Source organism: Tiliqua scincoides, chromosome 4 (genome assembly GCF_035046505.1).
Source record: "Tiliqua scincoides isolate rTilSci1 chromosome 4, rTilSci1.hap2, whole genome shotgun sequence".
Taxonomy (NCBI): domain Eukaryota; kingdom Metazoa; phylum Chordata; class Lepidosauria; order Squamata; family Scincidae; genus Tiliqua; species Tiliqua scincoides.
In genome coordinates this window covers 148123994-148130807 of record NC_089824.1, presented here as the reverse complement: position 1 = coordinate 148130807, position 6814 = coordinate 148123994, and the positions used below count along the sequence as shown (strand labels likewise).

General features: G+C 44.9%; 1 pseudogene; it reads right to left on the bottom strand.

Moving 5' to 3' along the window:
• Window positions 1–6471: 6471 nt before the first annotated feature.
• Window positions 6472–6591, bottom strand: LOC136650473 (5S ribosomal RNA; annotated as a pseudogene).
• Window positions 6592–6814: the final 223 nt, after the last annotated feature.

Below are 6814 nucleotides of genomic sequence, written 5' to 3'. Positions count from 1 at the left end.
CAGCGGTGCCGAAAATGGCTGCTGCCGCATTCTACACGCTCTGGACAGCTGCCGGCAGCTCCTCAGGAGAAGGGGACTTTTGTCCCCTTCCTCTGGGTAAAGTGAGTAACCCCGCAATGGGGCTACTCGATTCTCTGCCAACCCAAAGGTCAGCGGAGAATTAAGAGCCTCCGTGTCAGGCGGTGAGCCTGGAACGTGTCCTCCCTGCCCTCTCCCCACCTTTCCTCTGCTTCCCCTCTCCCCTCAACGTGTCCTCCCCGCCTCCCCCAAGCCCCCACCTACCTCTCTGCTGCTCGGTGGTCCGTGTAACTGTTGAGCGGTGGAGCTACGGCACTCGCCTGGTGCTAGTCCAGCTTGCATTGACGCTAGGTCGATGGTAGGACCCTGAAATGTGCCTTATGGCACGTTTGCGACATTGCATGCCAGCAGTGAACCAGTGCACAGAGCTCAGAATTGGGCTCTTAGCTTTTGGCTGTTATGCACATACTGCTGCCTGGACAATTCTAAATGGTGGGATAGGGGAAAGTAATTTTGGCAAAGTTTGAACTGTTGGAATTTAAATGGGCAGATATATTAATGCATGCAAGTTTGAGGAGGATTGAAGCGGAATTATAGTATCCAAATGTCAATCCTCAAAAGTGTATACAGGTAGGACCTTGGTATCCACTCATTTGGTATCCACTGATTTGACTCGCATCTGATACGGAGGTCCACTGCCTTGCAACAAGGAAAAAAGCTATTTTTCCACTGATTTAGTATCCACTGTTTGTTTTTTTTTTTTAATCCACTGGGGGTTCCAGAATGGACCTGTAGTTATCCCATTTCACCATAACACACACACACAAAGCTATGGTGTATGTATCCAGCATAATTACCTGACAGAGTAGAAATAATATCATTCTACTTGTACGTAAACAATTAGTGCACAGTAGTTTGGGTGAACTTTTTCTTTTTCTTTGTTTAGTGCCACTAACTATTTCTCTATGTACCTGCTGGAGGAACAGAATGATGCCTTCTGATATGAGTAAATATATGAAAAAGTTACCCAAAGCTACATGAAGTTTTGTTTCAAAATGCATGTGCAAAACTGTGGTTTGCTGTGCTAGAATATGCATGATATGAAATATGGACCTTTGCAACGATCCAATACTGGTGAAAAAAAAGACCAAGAGGAGGTGGTGCTTTCATTTTTTGGACACTAGTCAGATGTCTGAATAATGAATGACTTTCAGAAAATTGAGAAGTTTGTATGGGCAATACACAAACAACAACCTAGGGATGAATAAATTATTCAACCAGCTCCAACTCCAAGCACAGTGTTCTATCCTTGGTACTCGAAATGCCATCATGCCAACATCTTGGAACTGCCTAAAATAGTTCTGATTGCACAAAGGCATGCTTAAAATTGCAGAGAAGCTAGGAAACAAAGTACACAGCTCGTACCAGGCTGCAGCCACATGCTTCATGCTCTAGCTAGAGAGAGAGAGAGAGAGACTTAGTTATTCATAATGAAATAGTGGAGGTGGTTAATCCTGAAGCCACTGGGGATCCTGAACAAAATGGCAGCACAAGGCAGACACAGCAGTGTGGGAACATCTGTTGCCATGCCAACCTCTTGAATTTAAAGTTACAGCAGAACTGATACGATTGTGCTATATATTAAACATGGATTCTCCAACAGGAACACAATAAAGGCAATGCCTGGCCCCATATATGCATCCTTAGAGCAGCACATACTTGCAATAAACAAGTAAATGTCTTTTAGGTCCGAATCTCACAGTTGCTGGAGAGGCAATCTAGGTTTTTTATTGGTTTGTGTACTTATGCATTGATGGGATTTCATGTGGCTGAGCTTTTCTGTCTTTTAGGCTTACCTTCTTTGCAGGGCTGTTGTTCTGATTAAAAGGATCAATTGTAAAGCACACTGGGGAGCTATGGATTTGCATGTAAAAGATCCAGATTCATATTTCTGCCCAATTGATGCCATTGGATGAAGAGTTGTCTCTTGATCAAATCAGTCTGAAGACATTATTGCAAAGATCAGTGTGCGGCTTTAATTGTAAAGCACACTGCTTATGAAAAGTGCCATAGAAATCATAGTCAGCACCTGAGAGTTTTGCTTTAGCACACAGTTCTGCATGCTGATTGTTGAATAACACCTTTCCAAAATGTACTCTGAGCCAAGCACATCAGCCAGCCACCCATCAAGCTACAATGCTCAGCTCCTACAAAGCCAAAGTCTCATTTTTTATTTTGATGGAGGAATTTAATCACAACTCTGGATAATGAGGGTAGATATGATGCTTCCCAGTGACAGCCACGAATAGGAAAACCGACTGCATGAATGCTAAGAGTGCAGAAAAATGTGCTCATAAATGTTGCTGGCAGGTATTCAGTTACAGCTTCAACCGTATACTGGGAACTGGGGGCATTTGTCACTGGTGAGCTTTAGCGATGATTCCCAGATATTTGCTTTCAGCTTTGATTGCAAATGAATGATGATACAAATCCACACATTGTAAATGCCAAAAGAAATGTAAACGGCATGCATGCCTCCCAGAGATCTTGCCTGAAGAACCACACCATGCACAAGTCTGTCCAAAAGCCACGCAAGAGCAAAGCACATTAATTAGGGACCAGACATTTGACAACACTTACATATGCTATGTAGTAATTATTCATGTGGATAACAGTAAGCTCTGCACAGTCAGATCAAGCCTTTTATAGACTGTAATAAAATGCCATAGGAAGCATTGCTGGGAGGCACACAAAGATAGACACACATCATGTTTATGTGGAAGGGTTAGAATGGTAATGGTATTAACCACCATGGTAATAACCATCAGTTATCCACAGCTTTATTTAACTGTGTACTGACACGCCTTCAGTGGAAGAGAGTTTCACATACAGTGAAACAGTATGTACACATCTTGCTCATAGCCTCTGTCCTAGCTGCCTGGCAGAGGAGCCTCACATGCATTCCATGCCAGCCTGCTACTTCCGCTGCCTTGCCAGCCACTCACTGGCTGGCCGGCCCTGAGAAGCAGTTGCTGCTGGGGGGAGAAGAAAGTAAGAGAAGACCCATCATCAATTAGTGCCTGGAGTGAATGGAAAATGGATTGTGGTAGTGTTGCCCCTTGTCTTCTCTGGCCCAACCACCGCTGCTACTTCACTCTTCTTTCCAGTGGTCCCCACCCCAAGCCAGCACAGACTTTCTCTTCCACTCCCTCCATACACTCTGTCCACCTCAGCTGTTCTCTAAGGAAGCATGTCTCAGCAGTAATAGAGGTGACTGGAAGAGGAAGAGGAGGAAGAGAGAGGCAGAGGCAGTGATATCATGCAGGCCAAAGAGGGGGAAGGGGGCAGCAATGGAAAGTTTGTTTCATGTGTCAGGCTTGGACTGGGCCTGCTCCCCTCTTCCCTCACCCAAATGCTTTGTGCTTGCCTGTGTCTTTATCAGGGGGTATAGCTAGCTGGCATGTTCCATTCACTAAACCTGTGGGGGCATTGTGCAAACAGTATCATGTGGACAATACCTTGTCATATTTAAAGTGGTAGACAGCTCAATCCCATCCTGTGCTGGAACAGGCTAGCTGCCTGGCCTGTGCTGTTTCCAGTACAGGGTTTGAAGTGGTTCCTGTGCAAGTCAGAGTTGTTTCTCCTTACCCCATGTTGCATGGCAGCCACCTCAATAGGACTATTTGGATCTGCACCAGCTAAATCACTGATGCAGATCAGACCAGCTTGGTGTAACAGTGAGCTGCTTGGGAGAGGGGTTAGGATCCAGCCTAAGTGCCAGAGGCTGGTCCCACCTCACTCCTAGACTAGGACCGCCCACCAGCCGCCCACCCTCCCCCACCCCAAAATGCTTCCTTCCATCTTCCCCCTGCCTTTGCACCAGCCTCCGCAGGTTGGCACTTATTTACCAGGTCTGGGACTAGATATGGCCTCTGGGAGCCAGTGTACGTCTGTGCGCTGGCTCAACCAGCTCTTAAGTCATCACAGACATGTCTTACAGCACATTTGCAACAGTCCTGGGTTGGCAACTGTTCTGGGTCAGACTTCCACTGGCCCAAAGAGCGCTCTGGATTGTGCTCTGTATTCTCTATGTTACTCCCAGCTACTGCACATGACCCTCCTCCCTCTTTCTGCTTCTGCCCCCACTCTCACACAGTCTGTCCCACCTCTCTTGCTTGTTTTACAGATGAGATAGGCAGGGACATCAGGGGAACATTTAAAGAGAATTCTGACACACATGCAGAGCCCGGCTGCAGCTCTGTTTTTTTCCCATGGAATCTCAGCTGACTTTTACAAAGAAAGACTCATGACTTGAGTCTTTTCAAGTTGCAAAAACACTCTGGCCAACTTGGAAAGTCTGCCTGTTACGATTTATTTTCGAGTCAAGTTGTGGGGGTGGAGACTTGTGACTTGAGTTGAGTTAAGCCGTGCTGAACTCACCCATCTCTGGGTGTTTTAACTTGTTTCCATGTGGTAGACAATACTTTCTCCAAATTTCTCATTCCATGTTGCCTTGTTAGATTTAAGGTATTTTAATAACTTTTAATTCAGTTTAAATTCATAGAATCATAGAGTCATCTACAAGGTCATCTAATCCAACCCCCTGCCTGTAGCAGGAAATTCAGCTATAGCATCTCCAGCAGGTGTCTTTGGGTTTCTGATTGAGGATCTCCAGTGAGGGAGAATCCACCACTTCCCTTGGCAATTCAATATTTTCCACTGCCAAACCACCCTAACCATCAAGGATTTCTTTCCAATGTCCAACCAGAATAGCCTCTCTTGTAGTCTGTACCCACTGCATTTAGTTCTACTCTCAGAGGCAACTGAGAACAAACTTGTTCCTTCTTCCGTATGCCAGCTCTTCAGGTATTTGAAGAGCGCTATCATAGCCCCTCTCAGCCTTCTATTCTCCAGGCTGAACATACCAAGCTCCCTCAACCTTTCTTTGTAGGGCTTGTTCTTCAGCCCTCTGATCATCCTTGTCACACTAGACAGCTTTTAATCTGATCAGTTTTAACAAAATACATACAGATAACTTACCCGTTTGTTGCAAGCAGCCCAGGTATGTTCCCTTGGCATTGTCCACAACATTGCATAAGATCAGACGGCACTCTTCAATCCCACCCCCTTACAGGACCTAATCTGGCTACCTCTCCTCCCCATCCTGTTACACCATCCCCCACCTTTCCCCCACTCCTCTGCTGTTCAGCGTGGAACTTAACCTGCCCTGGTGTGCATGGATTACTGGGAAGGAAAATGGTACAAGAAATGATGAGAAAGGAAGATGGTACATTCTCCAGTACAGAGTAGGTTGATTTACACATTTCACAGGAGTGTCTAGAAAGGATATCTGCTTAATCAACAATATATGACCATCAATAGGGAATTGACCAATAATAGGGGGACACATCATACTCATTTCCAGAGGGCTGCAAGTTTTAACCTTTGGACTCTAGTCAATGTGATAAAGCAAGAATAGCTGTAGTTTAATCAGGAGGAGAATGAAAATTAATATACAGAATAAGTGTATATCCATTTTCTTCATGCTAGTATTTAGTTATTTCTTTGGTTCTTTTGCCGTGATGGAAAACGGAAGTGTCAACAGCAAAGTGCAACTTTGATTTAGTTTGTATTTTGGTGGCAATTTTATGGAAGAATAACAATGCTACTGAAAGTCTAATATGTGTCATGTCAGAAATCATTGAGGTTCTTTCTACTTGGACAGTTTAGCTTCAGTCCAGTGCCTGCGATATTTTGATACTGTGCATTTTTAATCTTTCAGTAAAATGAACTATGTGCCGTGGCTGAATGTTAGATTCTTGGCTGTGACATTTCCATTCTCTACAAATCATTCAGGATGCCTACAGTTCTTGTTAGATATGCAGGATGCAATCCATGAAGCAAATGCTCGCACTGAAATATACCTCTAAACAGCCTGCAACATTGCTATTTTCAATATTATACTTCACTCACAGCTGGATTCTCAAACTTGTTATTTGGATTGAAGACCTTCAGTATCATTTAATATATTTGAAGTCAACAGGGTTGAATTATTTTCTTATCTACCTACAACCATGTATGTGGAAGGGAGGTGGTTCTTGTATGCATTAAAGCCATAGTACCTTTAATGCATAACATAATACGTATAAAGCAGCAGTCCTCAAACTGTGTTTCCAGAACCCACCAGTGGCTTATGACTCAATTTTTGGTGGTTTGCAAAACTGAGAGGACGGAATGGACCCTTGGTTCTCAAACTCTTCAAGAGTTTGAGAACCGAGGTGAGTATGGAGGCGGGGCAAAGGCAGCAGGCATGGTGCCCTGGGCCATTTGCCTCCTTATTCCCCAGGAACGTCTCTGCATAGTCTAATCCAGAGGTTCTCCGAAGCCTTGCACGCCCTCTAGCTACACTAATAATATGGTTGGCAACCTTCAGTCTCGAAGGACTATGGTATAAGCCTACAGCACCCAGTATTCCTAGGCGGTCTCCCATCTAAGTACTAACCAGGCCTGACCCTGCTTAGCTTCTGAGATCAGATGAGATCAGGCATGTGCAGGGTTACTGGAACCATAGGAGCCAGTCATATGGTTGGAAAGCATGATCGCTACGAACTGCCTCTTCCCCCTCCCTGGGCTTCTCCACTCAATTCTAAGGCAAGAACTCCCTTGGCTTCTCCTCCTGCCTTCCCTCATCCAAAGAAAAAAGTCAAACTGCCCATTTCAGAGACAGGCAAAAGAGCTCGCTCCCACCTCCCCCCTGCTCGATGCAAAAGCAAAACATTAACCCTTCCCTGCCTCC